Below are 21,953 nucleotides of genomic sequence, written 5' to 3'. Positions count from 1 at the left end.
TCCTGCTGTCCTCAAGGGCCTACTCTTAGTATGCCATGCCCTGGGCACCTAAGTACCTTTTACTAGGGACTTCTAGTGGTAGCTAAAGGTGCATCCAATTGTGCCACTGCATCACAACAGTTTTAGGGAAACATCTCTTGACCAGGGAACCTGGTTAGCAGGGGTCCTGGGTACTACAATTTATAGATTACATCATACATCAGGCAAAACATGGGAGCTAACCATGTAAAAAAAGAGACCTTTTCTCACAGTGGGCACAAAAGTGAACATACACAACATATGGGGCATGTCTGTGATAATCATGTTGCACTACTGGCCCAGTGTCACTAGCCCATAATGCAACAGTACCATCATACAAATAGTTGGCAGTGTGGATCCAAGCTTTCTGTTCCCCTCGTGCCACATTACCGAAGTCACACAATGCATACGTTGATCCACACTGTACATCCTTACACCACTATATGCCTGTGGCAGATATGATATATGTAAGGAAAGATCCCTCATGCAGGGAGGAAAGAACTAATGGGGCTGACAATCCATAAAGGTTGTACTGTGCCATCTAATTACCATGTGTGAGGTCTGCTAGAGGCAGATGACAAAAGGACACAAGCATTGTAAGCAACGTACCTCCCTGTGCTTTGCTGCACTGGTGCCATCGTTCATGGTGCCAATACAGTAAAGCACCAAAATAGTGACAAAACTCATTAGACTACTGTGGGAATGTCCACCGTGGTTAACAGGAATATAAATGATCTGCTTGCAGTGTCAGGAGTTAACCGCGGCGCCTGCATTGACGATCGGGATATTGTAGTACTTCTGGACTACATATCCCATGACGCCTATCGCCGGAAGAGGTCGCATAAAACCACGCACATCCAGGAAGCGTTGTGCGTTATTCGTTTCCCAGATCAAAGTCGGATGGTCAATGAGGGCTCTTGTTGACGGCGTTCCCGAGGGTGGATTCTCGTTCTGCTTCCAGTGGAGTACTTGTTTTTCTCCTGTTTCCCTCAAGTCTTGGATATTCCCGATATCGTCGGGAGTCTCGAGTTCTTCTATTTGGATCTTCGAAACATGAAGGAGAGGTGGTAAGCGGTGAGGCGATCTGGTGCCGGATTCCCTCGCCTTTTTCCCACTATCCTGTTCGACCAGGACACAGTTAATATCCGAGGCACGGCGTTCCTTTATTTGAACTGTTCGTTACTCATGAACTGTTGTCTTCATAGCCGGAGAACATTTTTATTCTGCTGTGACGCAGTGTTAATGTTTACTTTTGCGGGGATTGAACTGCCGGGACATTTTTGCTTTTCAGTACATGGTGTAGAAAGAATGGGTCATTTCTACCATTTGCGTGACTATGACATGAGGCTCAGTGTTTTAACTGAGTTATAGAAAGGAGCCCGAGTTGGGTTTTACCGTCATTCTTTTTCTTCTCTCTCTTCGTATTGTTTCCTCACTATTTTATGTCTATCTTGTACAAGAGTGGGTGTTGAACAACCCATAAGAGATTATCGGTGTTCATCGTTGGCCTGTGGCGGCCATCTATGATTCAGATGGAGCATAGACAGGCGTTGGACTAGTCCTGCCCTCAGGAGATATTGGCAGGTACGGTCGTTGGTGCTTTAGCGAGACATTGCGAGAATAGACAGGCTAATGTGATATTAACGCTGTGTATTCTTCTCCTTACAGATATCCCTTCCCTGCTGTTCCTTCCCCTTCCTTCCCTCACCTGATTACTCCAATGCACCGTGGTTTTTATCGGTGACTTGGTGGTGTCAGGAGGTGGACTGCCATTTGCATCGCACCGAGTCTGAGGAGCATCTACAACGTGACAGAATAACGCACCCACGAATAACGCTCCTCCCGCTCGGTGTGATGCAAAGATGGCATCTATGGATGATGTATTACAGGCGTTAGTAGTAGTACAACAAGAGTTGGCTAATTCTAGGGCTGAGGCAGCGGCTTTAAAAGAAAGGGTAGAAAAGCTTACTAGGAATCCCTTCGACGCCTCAGCATCCACACCACAGGTAACCGTGAATGTCTCCCCTCCTATCCCTTTAGCCAGCCCAGAACGGTTTTCGGGGGACCCCAAGAAAATTCAGGCCTTTTTGACTCAGTTGTCTCTACATTTCTCTTGTAAACCCGCGTCTTTTCCCTCTAACCTTTCCAGGGTAGCTTTCGCTATTTCTTATCTCTCTGGAGACGCAGCTAATTGGGCCGTGCCATTAGTCAGGAACGATGACCCCTTGTTATCGGATTGGAATGCCTTTCGGACTGCCTTCGAGAGGGTGTTTGATCATAGAACAACCACTTTTAGTGCTGATAGGGAATTACTGGAGCTGAGACAGGGGAGGTCTGATCTGGTCACTTATCTTACGACCTTCAATAGACTGGTGGCGGAATCAGGGTGGCCAGAGGAGAAGAGAATGTCTCTCTATTATCAAGGCTTACGAGACGACATGAAGGATATACTCGCTCAAATAGATCCGCAGCCTTCCACTTGTACAGACCTTGTGAATCTTACCCTGAGACTGAACCACAGATTAGCAGAAAGAGGGGTAGAGCGTAGAGCGGGTGATAGGCGACCTGGCATTCCAGAAAGGGAGGTGTGATCTGCTTCTACTCCCAATGAGATAGGTGGGGAGCCTATGGAAGTGGGAGCCGTTAGGGCACCCTTGTCGAAGTCTGAGAAGGAGAGTAGGAGGGTACAGGGGTTGTGCATGTATTGCGGCAGGAAGGGTCATTATGTAAGAGAGTGTCCCCTCAAACCTAAAAAGAGATTCTCCTACTCCCCCACTCAAAAGGTGGCGGTTATGTCAGGAAAGACATCTGAGAAAGAGGTTTTGCCCTTTACAGAACCCCAACCGGTGCTACGGTTAACTTCCTTAACCCTTTTTCCACAGGAAGAAAAAGCGTCCCACCTTTTGTTATCAGTAGAGTTGGTGACCAAAGAACGAAAGCATCCAGTATGGGCGATGATAGACTCCGGAGCCACGAGAAATTTCATAGATGCAGGGGTGGTTAGGAGATTGGGACTTCCTAGCATTCAGAGAAAGGACCCCGAAATAGTATTGGCGGTTGATGGTACACCGCTGAAATCTGGGCCCCTCACAGAACATACGGAGGACATTGGTTTGATCTTCAATGGGGTATCTCCGGAACATAAAGAAAGAATCAGGCTGAATATAATAGAGGCTCCTCAGTACGAAATTATTTTGGGAATGCCTTGGTTAAGAAAACACAATCCTTTTATCGATTGGCAAACCAAGACGGTTAGTTTTCAGTCCTCGATGTGTGAGAATAGCTGCTTCTTGTACGACGATCCCCCCACGTTAGCGTTGGCTCAAGGGTTACAGTTGGCCACAGTGGTGGAGAAAACAGTGATATTGCCCTCCGTTTATGTCGAGTTCAAGGATGGGTTCGACGAGGGTCAGGCTGAGACATTGCCACCCCATCGTATGTATGATTGCAAGATAGATCTGATCCCTGGAGCTCTCCTTCCTTCTTGTAGGGTTTATGCTCTATCAGACCCAGAAACCAAGCATTTGAGAAAATACTTGGATCACTTCCTGGAGATCGGGTTCATTAGACCGTCTTGTTCTCCGGCAGCCTCTCCACTCTTTTTCATAGCTAAAGCTAATAAAGAGTTGAGAACCTGCATCGATTATCGAATGCTGAACAAAAATACGGTGAGGAATAGATACCCTCTTCCTCTCATCCCAGTGTTATTGGACCAGATGAAAGAGGCGGTAATCTATACAAGGTTGGACCTGAAGGGAGCTTACCATCTGGTCAGAATCCGCGAAGGGGACGAGTGGAAAACGGCGTTCAAAACCCGTTATGGCCTGTTTGAGTACTTGGTAATGCCGTTCGGGTTGTGTAACGCCCCGGCGGCATTCCAGTATTTTCTGAACGATGTTCTCAAGGAATACATAGACCATTTCGTGATCGTTTACATAGATGACATTCTGGTGTATTCCACATCCCTGGAGCGCCACTTTGACCATGTTTCCTTAGTACTCCAAGCATTGCGACAGCATAGCCTTTTTTGCAAACTGAGCAAATGCGAGTTCCATGTCCGGAAGGTTGAGTTCTTGGGGGTGGATTTAAGCCCCGAGGGGTTTTGCATGTCGACAAGAAAAATACAGGCTGTTCAGGAGTGGCCAGTACCCACTAGTATGAGAGACGTGCAATGCTTCCTTGGGTTTTCTAATTATTACAGAAGATTCATCTCTCATTTTTCCCACATGGTGTCACCTATAACAAGGTTGCTAAGAAAGGGTGTGTCTTTTGTTTGGTCAGAGGAGGCAGAGGAGGCTTTTTGCTTTTTAAAACAGGCCTTCTGCTCCGCACCTATACTTCAACATCCACAGCCAGATGCACCTTTCATCGTTGAGGCAGATGCCTCTGATATAGCGATTGGTGCCGTGTTATCACAACGAAACAAAACCACTGGACAGCTTCATCCTGTTGCGTTCTTATCCAGGAAGCTATCTGCTGCGGAACTTAACTATACGGTGGCAGAAAAGGAACTGCTAGCCATCAAAAGGGCATTTCAGGAATGGCGACACTACCTTTGGGGAGCTCAACACCCGGTCACGGTGTATACTGACCATCGCAATCTGCAGTATATGAAGGAGGCAAGACAACTTACCCAGCGGCAAATGAGGTGGATGCTGTTTTTTTCGGAATATGAGTTTGTGGTGACCTTCCGTCCTGGGGTTGACAATCGCAAGGCAGATTCACTGTCCCGACAAGAGGACGTGAGAACCATAGTTTCAAGACCCGAGGAAGCAATCATCAAACCCGAAAGAGTGCTTTGCGCCCTTCACATCTCCCATTTCCTAGAAAAGGTTTCTAAGCATAAGTCTGCTGCTCAGTGGAAGAAATGGGCAGAACTAAGTCAGGACCGTACCCTTAAGCATGGAATACCGTTGCAATGTAATCGTTTGTATTTGCCAACACAAGAACTCCGAGTGCAAGCCTTCAATTGGTGTCATGATGCGGTAACGGCTGGTCATCCTGGTTACACCAAAACTGCGCAAATTGTTCAACGACATTTCAGGTGGGAAGGTTGGGCTAAAGACGTTGCGGCCTGGGTGGCTCGGTGTGAGATATGTGCACGAGCCAAGGGAGAAAACGCGAAGAGCCAGGGCAGACTGATGCCTTTGCCCACTCCGGATAAGCCATGGCAAACCATTAGCATGGATTTTGTGGTAGGATTACCAATGGACCAGGGGTACAACGCTATCATGGTGGTAATGGACAGTCTTACCAAGATGGGTCATTTTCTCCCTTGTAAAAATCTGCCTACAGCAAGTCAAACCGCCCACCTACTTTTGTCTCAAGTGGTGCGGTTACACGGTCTACCGAGAACCATTATCTCGGACAGAGGCCCCCAGTTTGTCGCTAGGTTTTGGCGCATGTGGTGTAAGGTTCTGCGTATTGAATCCGCCCTGTCCACCAGCTTCCACCCACAAACCGATGGCCAGACGGAGCGCCTTAACCAAACCCTGAAAAAATATCTGAGTTGCTATGCAAAGGACGCTCAAGAATCCTGGGTTTCGTTGCTATGGCTTGCCGAACTATCATACAACAATGCTTGGCATAGCTCGATACGGGAGTCTCCTTTTCGTGCTAACACGGGTTTCCACGCGGAGATGTTGCCCATAACCATACCTAGGGATGTCACGGATCAACCTACGGTTCATGCTGTGATTAAGAATCTCCAATCCGTGCAAAAGAAGATACGACTCAATCTGGAGAAAGCCAAAGAACAGTATAAGAAATGGGGTGATGAACATCGGCGTGAGGGACCGGCATATCAGCCAGGCGATAGAGTGTGGCTTTCCACCAAGTATATACGCTTCAAGATGCGTAGCGTCTTTCATCCTTGTTACATTGGTCCCTATGTGGTGTTACGCAAGATAAACCCTGTGGCTTATCGTCTCAACTTACCTGCTTCCTTACGGATCCATCCGGTGTTTCATTGCAGCCTTTTGAAACCGGCCCTTTCAGCGACCCGGCAGGCGGTGCCTCCGGTGGTCAGAGATGGGCAGCTGGAATACGAGGTGCGCAGAGTGTTGGATTCCAAACGACGGGGGGGTAAGCTGTGGTACTTGGTTTCGTGGAAGGGGTACAATGCCGAGGATGATTCATGGGAGCCGGAACGCAATGTCCATGCCCCTAGGGCTGTGCGGCTGTTTCATGCCCGTCATCCCTCTAAGCCTGGTCCGAGGAGGCGCTTTGGAGGCGGGCGTACTGTCAGGAGTTAACCGCGGCGCCTGCATTGACGATCGGGATATTGTAGTACTTCTGGACTACATATCCCATGACGCCTATCGCCGGAAGAGGTCGCATAAAACCACGCACATCCAGGAAGCGTTGTGCGTTATTCGTTTCCCAGATCAAAGTCGGATGGTCAACGAGGGCTCTTGTTGACGGCGTTCCCGAGGGTGGATTCTCGTTCTGCTTCCAGTGGAGTACTTGTTTTTCTCCTGTTTCCCTCAAGTATTGGATATTCCCGATATCGTCGGGAGTCTCGAGTTCTTCCATTTGGATCTTCGAAACATGAAGGAGAGGTGGTAAGCGGTGAGGCGATCTGGTGCCGGATTCCCTCGCCTTTTTCCCACTATCCTGTTCGACCAGGACACAGTTAATATCCGAGGCACGGCGTTCCTTTATTTGAACTGTTCGTTACTCATTAACTGTTGTCTTCATAGCCGGAGAACATTTTTATTCTGCTGTGACGCAGTGTTAATGTTTACTTTTGCGGGGATTGAACTGCCGGGACATTTTTGCTTTTCAGTACATGGTGTAGAAAGAATGGGTCATTTCTACCATTTGCGTGACTATGACATGAGGCTCAGTGTTTTAACTGAGTTATAGAAAGGAGCCCGAGTTGGGTTTTACCGTCATTCTTTTTCTTCTCTCTCTTCGTATTGTTTCCTCACTATTTTATGTCTATCTTGTACAAGAGTGGGTGTTGAACAACCCATAAGAGATTATCGGTGTTCATCGTTGGCCTGTGGCGTCCATCTATGATTCAGATGGAGCATAGACAGGCGTTGGACTAGTCCTGCCCTCAGGAGATATTGGCAGGTACGGTCGTTGGTGCTTTAGCGAGACATTGCGAGAATAGACAGGCTAATGTGATATTAACGCTGTGTATTCTTCTCCTTACAGATATCCCTTCCCTGCTGTTCCTTCGCCTTCCTTCCCTCACCTGATTACTCCAATGCACCGTGGTTTTTATCGGTGACTTGGTGGTGTCAGGAGGTGGACTCCCATTTGCATCGCACCGAGTCTGAGGAGCATCTACAACGTGACATGCAGGGTGTCAGTGGCTTGGGCAAGGGGCCTGCAAGGAAAATGGTGGTGTGGGATCAATGCACCAAATGGCTTGAAAGGTTGCCCTATGTGTGATGCACAATGCAACACGTAATAAACAACTACAACCTAAGGTCTGTAACATGTGTCACTGAGCCACCAGTAGCAAGTAAATGATGAGCCATGTCAACAGCCACTACAATCAAAGATTGACCTTTCACTATCCCATTGCAGAGGATGACGCCTTACCTCCTGCGGACCGGCCTGTCCTTGATTTTACAGATGACATGGAAGACTAGCTGCCGACCATCAAAGAAGAGACTCTCCAGGATGTCCTAGATTCCTTCCAGATACCACCTCCATCACAGGGGGGATACACAGTGTTGCGGGGTCTCCACATGAACCACCAAACTACCAACACACAGCACCAACCAGTCCTGCTGCAGCCCTGGACTCTGAGGACCCAGACGTCACCTTTCAGAGGACTGTGGTAGGAGTCCAGCGGGAGCTGGCACAGCAGGTGTGGGTGGGGATGGATGCCTTATGTGTTCCCAAAAATGGCAGCTGCTGGGTACTTTGATTCCACATCTTCATCCTCTGATGTGTGTGGCCCCCTCACCTTCAACAGCAGCACCACCCATGGAACAGGAGGCACCACACATCTGAGTATGAAGATGACGAGGAACAATTTTCACCCGTAAATCCACCCGGTAGCTGCAGTCTGTGCCACATGGACAGTATCTCCTTAGTTCTGTGCTTAAGATCATGCTAGTGTTGTGATGGCAATGTGTCCTCTTCACTCTACCACTGTTGATTTATCTTCTTTGGACTGTCTTTGTCTTGTTGCTACCTATTGTCTATTTGGACACCTCCTCACTAATGCACATGTCTCTTACACATGTCTCATGACATGTCCCTCACCCTTGGACTCTGAATGTACATCAAATGGCTCAGGATCTCTCATTGACTCAGTGAACTGGACATTGTACACTAAACATGCACATGTAAATAAATCACCATATTCATGTGTATTTTGCACTTTTTCAGAGTTAAATCAACTAATATAAATGTCTACATTGTATGAAGCAATGGCAATGAGAACAGAACCAGATGACATCTGTGGCTTACTGTCAGACACACACTAGGACTCAAACATGATAAAGGTGACCGATAATATTGTGGACTACAAACAACTTACTAAGCCTCCCAAGCATGTATTGAATATATATCCATGCAAGTTGACATATGGCATGAATGGGTCAGAACTCAAGATTTTCCTGATGATTGTAACAGTACAACAAATATGTGAGGAACTGAAGAGCATATTTAAGACTGTGACAGGCAGCTGTCAGTGTGCCAGTACCCATATCCCAAATAAGGTGGAGTTTAATGTGTTACACATTACTAAAATGATTGTGAAAGACCTTAGCAATGACTATTGATGTTGCATCAATACCTGTCAAAAATATTGTATCCATACAGAAACTGAGTGTCAGGAACTGTGCTGAAAACTGTCTTGAGTAGCTGATGTCATAGCTCTGCCAATCAGATAGCTCTTTGGTCATTGGGGATACACCTTCATACATGTAAATCAATACTGAGTGCATACCCTAATGCATTTCCCTAACTTGGCCAGTGCAGTCATAAGAATACCCAGACAGTCAGTCATCTTTGACACCTAACTGTCAAAAACGTAAAGGATTTATTCTTGCCCAAAACACAACCTATTAAAAACCTACCCTACTCACTAACCTACACTAAACTAAACTATACTAACTTATCTTAACTCTACAGCTGTCTATCCTAATCTAAACTTAATTTATACACATAACGCCACTCAATAAACATTGTCTCCACCCCCCCCCATGACACAATAAACTTGTAGGGCAACATGAACTAAAGCTACACATATACTAACTAATCCTATGTCCTAAACAAATATATATCTATATAATTCTTTGTAAATACATATTTTTTGGGAACATATACCCCTAAATATAACCCCCAAACAAACAAATGCCTAAATCCCACCCCCAAACTACACTAACTATATCCTACAACTAACCTACTCTATCCTACCTAACTTATGTCTATTCCCTAAAATCCACTAAAACTTTAAACCATGCATACTGGGGAATAGAAGGTCCAGGGAAGTGGTGAGTGGCCACACCTACAGCTTCTTCAGCTGCCTCTTTATGTATTTTAGTATCTTCTAATTTCTGGCATGGTCTCAAGGCAGGCCAACCTAGCCCTGACCTCAGCCAGGTCTTTACGCATTTCTGCTTCAAAGCTGGACCCAGTGGCAGATGGTGGCGGCTGTTTTGGTGTTATTGGCATCTCTGTGTGCTGTTGATGTTGAGGGTGCCGGACCTGATGGAGCACCACGGACTCTGGGTGCCGAGGACACTCCTTTAGTTGAGGTGATTGCAGTCTGTGGAGCTGGTCCACCATTGGGAAAGCCTTCCATGACTCTGACTTTTCTGTGCAGTACCTCCCTGTCATCTTCCGGTAACCAGCCTGGATCTTGCATATGTGTCAGAAACATTTAACACATTTTGTGAATTTTTGTTTCTGGGCTGGAGTCATTGTGGCAGCTAAAATATTAAGAGAACATGTCATCAGTACTTGTGTTGGTACAGGAAGAACAAGCATGCATTGTAAACAACATTTTCTGATGGCACATGTTGTCAACCAGTAAGCCACAAACAAGAGCAAGACACAAGTCAATACAAATCTGCCTAGTAAGCATCTACAGTATTTTGTACGTCACGGGGATAATGCCTCTCCAAAGTTACACACTAGGGCCAAGATGGGAGAGGGTCTAGGGCCTCTTTGCACCACATTAGCATCATAATCAATAGGACAATAATAAGGCATAATAAGGCCAAATGGTCAGCAGTATATCAACAAAGGGGTGCAATACCTGCATTGTGCCACTTTGTCACCCCTTGCGCCACATTAGGCCTGCTCCAGGCTTGATGTATGCAAGGGTAGCATTAACCCGGTAGGGTGACTGGCAAAATGGTGCACTGCAAAGTAAGAGATTTAGCTGCCTCATTTTATTTTTGCTACTTTTGTTGCCAGCTCAGAGCTGAAATTAAAAGGGGGCACACCAGTGGTCACAATAGGCCCCTATGTACAGTCCAGGGTTAGCATTAGATTTGCACTACCTATGAATTGTACATCATTTCCATCAAGATGTTAACCACAATTGGCACATACCCAGCACTATGTTGTGCCATATATCATATACGGCACACACATGGTGGCGGATGGGAGGAGCTAAAGACTGCAAGAGAATTATGCTTGCTTACAACTATCATGATGGCTGAAACCTGTTGTTTCATCTGCACACATCTTATTTTCTACAATCATTGGACTTGTCCCACATCCCTTTGGAGAAGACCACAAATATCTATGTGTACTTAACTGACTGTTTCCTCACTTCATTATTGAAGAGCAGTGAATCACCGGTGGCCGAAGTGTATTCTTCCAAAAGCCCCTTGGAGAGCTCTACCCAGGTACATATATTGTACTATGTCCTGACTGCATTTGTGCAACGTGTGGTACACAGTGCAGGAACAGGTGCTGTGAAAATATATGTTTTAAGCATCCATGCATTGCACAAAGCCAGCACCTCTGACACATATTGCGACTGACATGAGTGTGTTTGTGGGCATACAAATAACTTCCTGAGACCCCATTATCCAAGGTAGCACACGTTCACACCTGTGCATCATTCAAATTATTCTCAGCATACCCTCAGACATGATGTCAATACCCAAGGATAGATGATGGTGTCTAAATTGACACACATGCTTTTGGACATGGCTTAATACACATAAAACCCTCTCAGCCACAATGCTGTATGTACACATGTGACATACAAGGTGACACAGGTTGCATCGGGGTCTTCGAAAGTGTTAACCTCGCCTATGGTGTAGCATAGAGGTCTGCCTGCAAGACATGACAGGAAAACATAGCTCAGTGATTTGTGAACAGAGGGTAGCACGGACAACTGTTACACATTGAACTTGTTTAGCTGCGTGACCTAGTCAATTTAGTGTTAGGAATGACCCACTGCCATCTACAACACATCAGTCAGACAGACATAGGTAGCACCCAAAACATAGCAAAGTGACTCACCCATGCATACATGTCTTTGATTCATATGTCACACTTACTTGGGGACAGGACACTTAATTGTGTGAAGCTTAGGAGCAGATAATAGGGAAGTGGTGCGGCACCCAATGCAGCGCCCCTTTCCTTGAGCTCCTTAGCATCCTCCTACTGCTACCAAGTGTGCGCCGTATCTAAGATAAGGTGTACCATGGCGCAGGGTAGGGGGCAATGGCTTCACAATTTTTGATGCTATTGATGTACTGTTCAGGGTTAGTGCCAAGATTTTGGCCCAACCCTGAACTGTACATAGGGTCCCATCATAATTAATAGTGTGCCCCCTTTTGATGCCAAGTCTGAGCAGGCGTAGAAAATGCAAGAAAGACTTCTCTTAGTTCTCTTTATGCCTTTTATTATTGGCCTCCCTAATGGGCAATGGCCCCCTTGCATACAACATGCATGCCGTAGGCATAATGTTGCCCATAGGCTCACTAAGTGAGGCAATTCATGCATTGCGCAACTTTATCTCCCTTTCCACTATAATATGTCTGCGCCAGCCATAATGTATTCAAAGTGGACGTTTGGTTGTTTGGGGGCTGAAGAAATGGCACATTGATACCCAAAGGAACATTTGACGTTATTTTGTTCTGCACATTTTGATGCCTGCTGAGAGTATGTGTTTAAGGGGGCATACCATTATATTTTGATGGGCCACTACGTTTTGGTAAATTTATGACAATAACCCCCGAACAGTACATCAATGGCGTCGAAATATATGATGCAATTGCCCTAAACTGCACCATGGTGTGCTGTACCATAGATACAGCGCACACATGGCAGCGGTATGGGGGTTTTAAGGGGGGAAAGAAAGTGGCACTGCACTGTGTGCAGCAACACTTTCCTTAAATCTGCACCTTGATGTCCTCACCCTTCTCAGGACATGCCAAAGTTATCCTTATTCCCTACTGTCATGCACATGAAAAGGAGGATGTAGCTATGTTACAGGTTTACTTACAAACAGGTCTGCCAACCCGAACCACGAGGTGACACAGGAAATCCCCTTGCCTGGCAAAGAGGTCTGCCTACCGGTGCTTGATCTGGTGGTCTGTGCGCTCCACCTTGAAGATCCTGTGCAGCTGTAACAGCACCTTCCTCTAATGTAGCTTCCTTGCCTATGTGGGGTAGCCCATGATTATACGGCCACCCATTTTAAACATACTGGAGAGGTAGTGGCATACTAACCAGATGAACCCCCCAGTTCATCAGGACTCATGCACTGTGCCCTTCCCTTGCCAGACATTCTACTGTCTCCCTCCACAGCAACCAGTACCCCCACAAAAATAAATGTTTATAATAACCCCACCTAACCTCAAATACCCATCAAACTACACTACCCAAGACAAACGCCTGACAATAAAAATACAATGACAGGATAATAATACTACACAAAACTTACAAATGCAACACATTGGACTGAAGAGCAGCAGGACACAGCACAAAACTCTCAGTAACCACCACTCCTCAACCAGCACCAGCTCCACACAACCACTCTCCACCACAGACAAAAAGACTGTAAAGTAAAAGTGAAAGTAAATTCACTTTACCATGTGTGCAGCGAGGAAGTCTTGTTACCTCACTTCCTGGGCACATGCGTCACGTTTTCTGATATTTTGTTTTTTTGATGCATGAATGCCCATTCATATATTTTTTTCATGAAGGCTGACAAGGCCTGTCGACTTCAATTGACGCGCAGGGGTCAGGCATCATTTTGGGCCTATGCAATGTTTGTAGGACAATGTTATGCGTCAAAAATGTTGACGCATACTGGGCATGCGTGGATTCTGGAAGTACGGCTGAGACCGCAAGACAGTTCAGACCCACATGGCGCCAGACATCATTTTAGTGATTTGCGATGTGTGGAGATGTACCATATGCTACAAAATGAGAGGGGTATGGGGGTTTATTTCGATCCAGTGTACAGCTCCCTAACAGTTTTAGATATCACACAGAGGTACACGGTTTGAAGGTGAGAGATCCAACTAGGACCCCTAAAGTGGTTACTGGTCAATTTAGGCAATTGTTTTAAATAGAAGCAAAGGCCCTCACACACCCAAATAGGTGTCATGCTTCATCCTTGGGCCTGCTCCACATTGGACCAGCGCTGAAATGTCCAACAGGCCCCACAAGGAGGCTCTTTGCCAGAGATCTTTTGAAGGATGCCTTTTGATTGAGTACAGGGATATACTGGCCCTGTGGATAACGGAAGTGAGGAACTGAATATTATATGTTTATATCTATTGGGTGTATATTAGATTAAAAACTGAAAGGCGCAGTGTCACCAGAAATAATGTTCTAGCACTCCCTGTGAAAGAATAAAAGGGAAGAAGAATCTTCTCTTCTATCCCTACACATAGGTCAATATGTTTCACGCCTCAAAAATGTCTCTACAGATCGAGTGGCGTTTCAACAGGATCAACAAGTACAGCCTACTCCTCACTATGGAGACCCTAAGTGAGTCTGTAAGTGTGAAAAAAGTGTGTAACAATTATATAAAATTAATGGATACAATAATACAGTGACTTTAAGAGTAAATGCACACACTGATTGCATGCACCCACATCTAGTGACATCGTGATGTCACTACCATCAAACTCATACATAGGGTAACTCAAGGGCTTGTGTTGTTGCTCAGAAACATATATTTCCCTAAATTAGGGATAGGGTCCCTTTGGGATAAACAAACCATTGGACTCTTGAAAAACTAGAATGACAAAAATTCAGAAAGTAAAATATGTCACGATATGAAGGCTAATGATAATTGTCATGCATAACTACAGTATAACATAACTAAATCTTCAAAAGATGTCCTGATCTGAGAAATATCCAAAGAGACAACAAGTGCATCATGTAGTCAGTCACATGAATTGGACCTGCCAGGAAACAACACAGTGGTCCGTACGTTATGTATCCACTAATATTTTGACATCACCGATGGCATAGCCGGGGGGGGGGGGGGGGGGGGGGGGGGTTGCTGTTGTGCTGGCACAAAGTTATTCAGTGAGAACTTGTTTTTAATTGCCTTTTTTGGACAGCACAGTGTGGGGGGGGATGGGGGGGAATGAAGACAGATCCACCTTTTGTCGTAGATCACCACAACACCGGTCGCGATTTACCCATAATCTATGTCAAATATTGTTAGGTATACTCTTATTTTTAAATTGACGGCTCCTGCCAAGTGTTTATAGATGAGGTGCCAGTTATCTACAAATCATACTTGGTGGCAAACTATAGAAGGCCATCAACACACAATGTGCCTCTATAACGGCCATGGGGAACGCAGATAATGACAGATACGTACAGGCCCTCCTTACTTCTCCACAGTTATCTCTATAAACCGTGTACAACAAGGTAAAGCAAAATATATATTAGTCATGAAATGTCTGCTGTACCAAGTGTTGCAACCCGTGGCAGACTAATCTGGTTTTTGATTGTGCTTAATGAAAACAAACAACAAGAAAGGTTTTGTAGCGTGTCCCTATGATAACCCGGCAACCTAACCATATTGACAGCTAGGGCACGCTAATCTCTTTTTTGGTCATACTTAATAGAAACAAAAAAACAATATGAGAGGCCATCAAGGTGCGGTGTGCCCCTCTGATTGCCCTGGGGACCTCCCCAGGCTGACAGCCAAGACCTGATGATCTGTTGGCTAATACTTAATGTAGACACACACCGTGAGAGGTCACCGAGGTGCGCTGTGCCTCTAGCATGGCTCCAGGAACCCGCCCGTGCTATAACAACGTTGGGAGAAAAACAGAAGGAGGACCATTTGTAGACTTAAATACACTCACTCCACACAAGACATAACAAACTAAGAGACCATCCAATAGCCTTCCTATCAATCGTATAGCCAGTGCCCCCGGGGATTTGCCCTTCAATTAGAAATGGTAGCCCGCTGAATATGAAGAACTCCCCGCTTACTTTTTGCTGGTCAAGTCAATCAGGAAACCTACCCATCAGTCATGACTCGGAAATAATCAGCCGTCACACCAGAAGGTATTTAACTGAAAAGAGTCCCTCCTGATTGGACCGTGAGCAGTGGGAGCTAGACCGATAACCGCAACTCGAACATACAGAAGGGGGTACACAATGAAGGACATGCTGGAGGTGGAGCCAAAGGCGAAAAAGGACATGGCCTGGTTGTTGCACTTTCATTCATTCATTACTTTACTTTATTCGGTGCAAAAAGACCATAAAAGACATAAAATAAATAAATAACATACAAATTTCTCAATCATAAAAATTTCTAAAAACGTTATTAATACATTTTCCGAACACCATAAGCAGCATATATAAAATTTAACAGCCTGGATTATGTCCATATTTCCCAGATCATGTAAGTGGGAATAAGCAAGCTGGCTAGTTCTAATACTGCTAGACTGAAATAACGGACGTAAAAACCTTTTCCTTGGAGCAGCATATAAAGTGCAAAAAAGCATAAAATGTAATGTACTCTGAGATGTTTTTCCATGGCAACAACAAGGAGGAAGGTTCTTAAACCAGGTTCAAGCTACTGGAAATGCTACCAGATAGTGTAAAGTATTTAGACGTAGTCTTGTGAGTAAAAACCTTTGTCGCTCATGATTGATAATGGTCAGATACAACTTTGGTTGAAGTTGTTGTATCTCATACCTCGTCCATAGTCTCATTGCACTAGAGGCTGGGTCCATGTCCTGATTTTTCTGCCAGAATATGTCTTTAACCTTCTTAATGTCCTGTCTTGTTAGAGTATCAGGTTTGAGGAAAAAGTCTCCTAATCCTAATGATAGGAGAGAGAGATAAACATATCTAAGCCAGGGTATATCTAGAAATCGTGACAAAAGGAGACAGTCCTGTATCACCTTTCTACATAGAAGCGCTTCAGGCTTAGTCCAGATTTTTACCCACAATAAAAGAGGTTGCAGTTTTATATAGCTAGATATATATCTCAAACCTACTTCTTTATGACAGAGCTTTACTGATGTAGATTGAGGGACTGATAATAACCTTCTTAAACATTTATTTTCTATAATCTGGAGTCCTCTACATTCTGCAAGCCCCCAAACCCCAGCTCCAAATGTCACAATAGAGAGACACTTAGAAGAGAAGATAGTCATCATTTCCTTAACAGGTTTGTGCCGGAGTCTTCTTGCAAACCTAAAAACAGGTTCAATGGCTTTTTGGAATTGTATTGAACGTATATTAACAAAAAACCTCCAGTTAAAATCTACATCAATGGGGACCCCCAGATACGTAAAATGTGGGACCTTAAGTATCTCATGCACATCTAAAATAAAAAAATTAGTTTTTGCTAATTTGGGTCCGGACTTCATAACAAATGACTTAGTTCTGTTAATTTTAAGACCAAGGTTCCCCATAAAAGTATTAAAAGCATTCAATAAGATCTGAAGGCCATTTGCTGTCCTTGAAATGAGTACTGCATCGTCCGCATACAAGAGTACAGGGATTAAAGAATTATTGATAACTGGGGAATCCTTCCCTAATTCACAAAGAAATTTGTCCAACCCATTTATATACAGGAGAAAGAGAAAGGGGGCAAGAACACATCCCTGTCTGACCCCTTTTTGTGAGGGGAATTTCTCTGTCAGACATCCCTCCCGGGAATAACGGACCCGAGCCTCTGTGCAGGCATGAAGTTTACTAAGTAATATAACTATATCTTTATCCACGCCCATACCCAGCATTACCTTCCACAATTTCTCCCTGCTAACTGTATCAAAGGCACAAGACATATCCATAAATGCTAAATGTATACAACCCCTTTTGGCTTTAGTATATTTCTGGACTATAAGAGTCAAATTAAGAGTTTGTTCTACTGTGCCCACCCCTGGGCGAAAGCCAAATTGTATTTCTGAGAGGGAGTGAGAATCAGTCGCCCATTCTTCTAACTTATTTAAAATCACTCGGCCTAAAATTTTAACTGAACTATCCAGTAAAGAGATTGGGCGATAGCACAAGGGGTCTGCCCTATCTCCCTTCTTAAAAATCGGGACGATGATCGCTTCTTTCCAAGAATCTACTAGAGGGCCTACCACAGCCGATCTCAGGACATTGGTTAGCAGTGGTCCCCAGAAATCTGGAAGTGCTTTATATAAGTCAACAGGAATTCTGTCTGGGCCAGGGGCTTTCTCAGAGGGGCTATCTTGAATTGCTTGTTTAACGTCATCCACACTTATAATATTACTAAAAGCCAAACTTAGCTGATCATTTCCTGCAGACTTCAGACAGTTTAACATTTCTGATTGAACATTTGTCTCTATGGCGAAAGTTTTTTTTAAATAGTCCACCCAAGTCTTGGCTGGTATGACAGTGTCCATGGGCGTCTCATGTTTATCGTTTAGTAATAAAGAATTAACCACACACAAAATGCAGTTGTATCTTTGATTTCGCTTGCAAACATCAATTCCTCCCACCCAGATTCACTTAGTTCAACTTTCCTTTTGGCAAGAGCTTCTTTATAATTTTTCCTAGCAATATTAATTGCTTGTCGATCTTTGGGAAATACATTGATTGTTTTTTTTAGCTTGCTTAAGGAAGTGGTACATGCATGGTTAAACCATCTTGGGCCATGGACTTTATTAGCATGTGAAGGCTGTAATTTCTCCGCCATATATTTTGTCAGAGAAGAGAATGCAAGAATAATTTCATGGGGGGCCTTATCTTCATCCAGAGATGTCATAACATCTGACCATTTATTCAAGAATAAATCTTAAAAAAAAATATTACTGTTTATCTTTCCCCATTTGATTGTGAGCCCTTTTTGGGATGAGAGCTTCATAGCAGGGTATCGCTTCCCTCTTCTTGAGTCGCTTGTCAGATCTAAATTAATCACAATGGATAAGGGGTTATGGTCACTAATACAAGGCGGGGTCACCCTGAATTGTCCTGTAATAGAGGACAATTCTCTAGAGTAAATAATATAGTCAATAGTAGTATGAGTATCCCCCCTTACAAATGTTGGTATCCCTCTAATAGCTGGTGTGGGAAAAAAAAGAGAATTTACTGTTATCAAAGAGTTAAGGGCGTTCCCATATGGGGAATGTTTAAAGTGTTGAATGGGGTTATCATTCTCGTCCAGAAGTCCGCAACAGTCAAAGAACTCTGGCTCGCACAGATGGGCATTAAAATCACCAACCCAGACTATTCTTAGGTCCTTTTTACTAGAAATTGTTACCTTATGTATTAGGGTCTCCAAACTACTGACCACACTAATGTCCGAGTTATCAAAGGTGTTATTATAGTAATTGATCAGTAGTATATCGAATGGCTCTGCTAATTTCAGAGATAAGGCCAGAAAAAAAGGGAATATGCCCACAACACGTGATTCCATCCCTCCAGCCTCCACAGATAAGAAAGTAGTGAAGTAAGTGGAGCAAGGCTTTATCTTTAAAACCAGATTTATTCCAGAAATTACAGAGAGCAAATTACATACGTGTATTGATGTAAAAAGGGCACAGAGCTCTCTGGTCCCAACCGTCACCCTAGAACATGGAACATCACGACATCATAGTACTGATGTCAAGATGTTCCATGCCCACACAGATCACCACAAGTAGCCAGACCGCCCTTAGCTCTACCTGCGGGGGCCTTAGTTGCAGGAACACAATATGTGGTATAACCCTTAATATGCGGTAATTCTGAGAGCCAGGTCTACTGGCAACAGATAAAGAGATTTCCCGTCACTGATTTTATCCAGTCAGGGTTTCCAATTTTTTATTTTAAACCTGCAACATTCCAGGAAATAATCCCTAGGGCTGTCATACCCTGTGTATCATGTATATCATGGACTCCTTTAAATTCTAAGGGGGACTGTGGGAGTACATTTGTCTCCAAGGGGTCTTGCAAAGATGGCTCAGTTACTAATGGTCAATCTAACTGCTCTAGTGAGGTCAGGGGCTCATACCTATTAGACAATGTCAGGGCAGTGTCAGGGGAGTTAGAGAGACCAGGGTTGCTGGGATTCTGATTCCCAGAATGGGTTGAATCAGGATAACGTGGGTTTGATAACGGGGGGATAAATTTAGTCAAACGTTGGACTCTTATAGGCCCTACAGATGGTCTCATAGTTGAAAGGTGGTGATACAGAGCATTGACAGTCCAGGGGGTCCTAAAGTTTATTATAATACAATCCCCAGATGATGTTTTAGGGGATGAGCCAACCCAAGGTACCCTTCTTACAGTTAGAATGTCCCTATGGAAATCAACCCGCCCATCCGTGTGTTTTCCTACACAAAGAGTCACTTTATTTAACAGTGACACATGGGACTCGGGGTGGGTGTTTTCCAATATAGGGACATTTTCCAGGATTAAAATATAGGGGGCACATGCCAGTGGTATCCTCGGGCAGGCTACTTGAGTTCTTGTAATCTCCTGACCCACCAGGCCTTCCCATTTGGTTGTACCCCACTGAGACTGTAAGTTCGTAGAATCCTGTAGTACCTCTACATTCGGGGTTTTGGGGTTGAATTCTGGGCAAAAGTCATTCTAAAGTTTCGATGCTGATGAATGGGCGGAGCTGGTAAACATTCAGGAATGGAGTGATTGTTCTGAGGTTCTGCCCTCGGTGGTATAGGTTTTATATTTGTTAGAAATTCAACCTTCTGCTCGAGAATGGCCACTCTCTCCAGAACTGATGAGCACAGCTTTTTAATGTCTCTAAGTTGATCTTCAATTTGTGAAATACAAGTTATAATTGGATCTGACTTTTACAGTCTTTTGGCTGTTTCCCTATAAAAAAAAATTTTTGGGAGGTTTAGAAAGACATTTACTCTTGATCTTCTTAATTCCTGATAGGGACTCTCCAAAGCCATCCCTGTCTACAGGGGATCCAACTTGCTGTATGGGGGTTACTGCTGTATGGGGGGGAATTATTTGCCTGCTTTTTTTTAGGGTGGACTCTCTGGAGTTGTAGGAGTAATTAAATCAATTTCTGTTATTACACAAGGGTTTCCTTTCTTAGTCTTACTCAATGAAGATGTTTCCGGCAGAGTCCTTCCCCCCCCCCCCCCCCACCTTTTCCTGCTTTCTCAAGAAACGACTCTAAAGTAGCTTCTACTCTCCCTATCTCTGTCTCAATGGCACCCATTACAGAAGTTAGGTAGCTTGTTATTAACCTAGGTGAGGGGGCCTCCTGAATGGATTCCCTTCCCCCATTGTCTCCCTTACGTTTTCCCATTTGGGCAAGCTAATCCTTTTATCCAAAATAGGATGCCGTATATTTCTTTAACGGATATATCAAACTCAGTCCCCCTGACTGGGGAAAAATAGAACCAAGTTATACTCAGATCCTGCTTGGTTCAATTGTCCAGCCACAACCTTTTGCCACACCGAGCCCCCTGCAGTTGTAGGGCAGTAGGCCTTACTTACGCCTTGCGCGTGTTTCGCCTATGTCAGTCAGCAGGGTACAGGAGACAAACTGGTTTAAAAGTAAGTTTTAAATACCCAAATATCAGGTGGCTCCTCCTTGCCTTCCTTAAGTCAGCGACTCTCCATAGAGCAGGGCCTCGGAAGAATATAAAAATAAAAGAGAAAAAGAAAGGGAGGGGGCCCAGCCCAGTCTCTTCCTGGCGATGACGGGCGAAGGATGGGCCCGCCCTTGGCCCGGGCTTCGCCCGCGCGCGTCCCGCAAGGTGGGAGCGCGTCCTTTAATTTAAAGGGCTCCTGCCCTCCTCCACACTGCGGCAACGATTCGCGCTTCCCGCGGGGCGGGAGCGCGTCCTTTAGTTTAAAGGGCTCCTGCCCTCCTCCACACTGCGGCAACGATTCGCGCTTCCCGCGGGGCGGGAGCGCGTCCTTTAGTTTAAAGGGCTCCTGCCCTCCTCCACACTGCGGCAACGATTCGCGCTTCCCGCGATGCGGGAGCGCGTCCTTTAACCCCTTCGCTGCCAGGCCTTTTCCCCCTCCTGTGCCAGGCCTTTTTTTGCCTATTTGGGGCAGTTCGCGCTTAGGCCCTCATAACTTTTTGTCCACATAAGCTAACCAAGCCAAATTTGCGTCCTTTTTTTCCAACATCCTAGGGATTCTAGAGGTACCCAGACTTTGTGGGTTCCCTTGAAGGAGGCCAAGAAATTGGCCAAAATACAGTGAAAATTTCGTTTTAAAAAAAAAAAATGGAAAAAGTGGCTGCAGAAGAAGGCTTGTGGATTTCCCCCTGAAAATGGCATCAACAAAGGGTTTATAGTGCTAAACTCAGCAGCTTCCTAGCTTTCAGGAACAGGCAGACTTGAATCAGAAAACCCAATTTTTCAACACAATTTTGGCATTTTACTGGGGCATACCCCATTTTTGCAATTTTTTGTGCTTTCAGCCTCCTTCCAGTCAGTGACAGGAATGGGCATGAAACCAATGCTGGATCCCAACCTAACCATTTCTGAAAAGTAGACAAAATTCTGAATTCAGCAAGGGGTCATTTGTGTAGATCCTACAAGGGTTTCCTACAGAAAATAACA

General features: G+C 44.8%; 1 long non-coding RNA gene across 1 annotated transcript; it reads right to left on the bottom strand.

Annotated features, from left to right (window-relative positions):
- Positions 1-8,331: 8,331 nt before the first annotated feature.
- Positions 8,332-15,465, bottom strand: LOC138249145 (uncharacterized). The gene is made up of 2 exons (XR_011194748.1): positions 15,427-15,465; positions 8,332-9,920 (listed from the first exon to the last, which is right to left on the bottom strand). It is a non-coding gene; the product is annotated as an uncharacterized lncRNA (long non-coding RNA).
- Positions 15,466-21,953: the final 6,488 nt, after the last annotated feature.

The sequence above is a fragment of the Pleurodeles waltl genome, chromosome 8 (assembly GCF_031143425.1).
Source record: "Pleurodeles waltl isolate 20211129_DDA chromosome 8, aPleWal1.hap1.20221129, whole genome shotgun sequence".
Classification (NCBI taxonomy): Eukaryota; Metazoa; Chordata; class Amphibia; order Caudata; family Salamandridae; genus Pleurodeles; species Pleurodeles waltl.
This window is presented reverse-complemented; position numbering and strand designations above follow the sequence as displayed.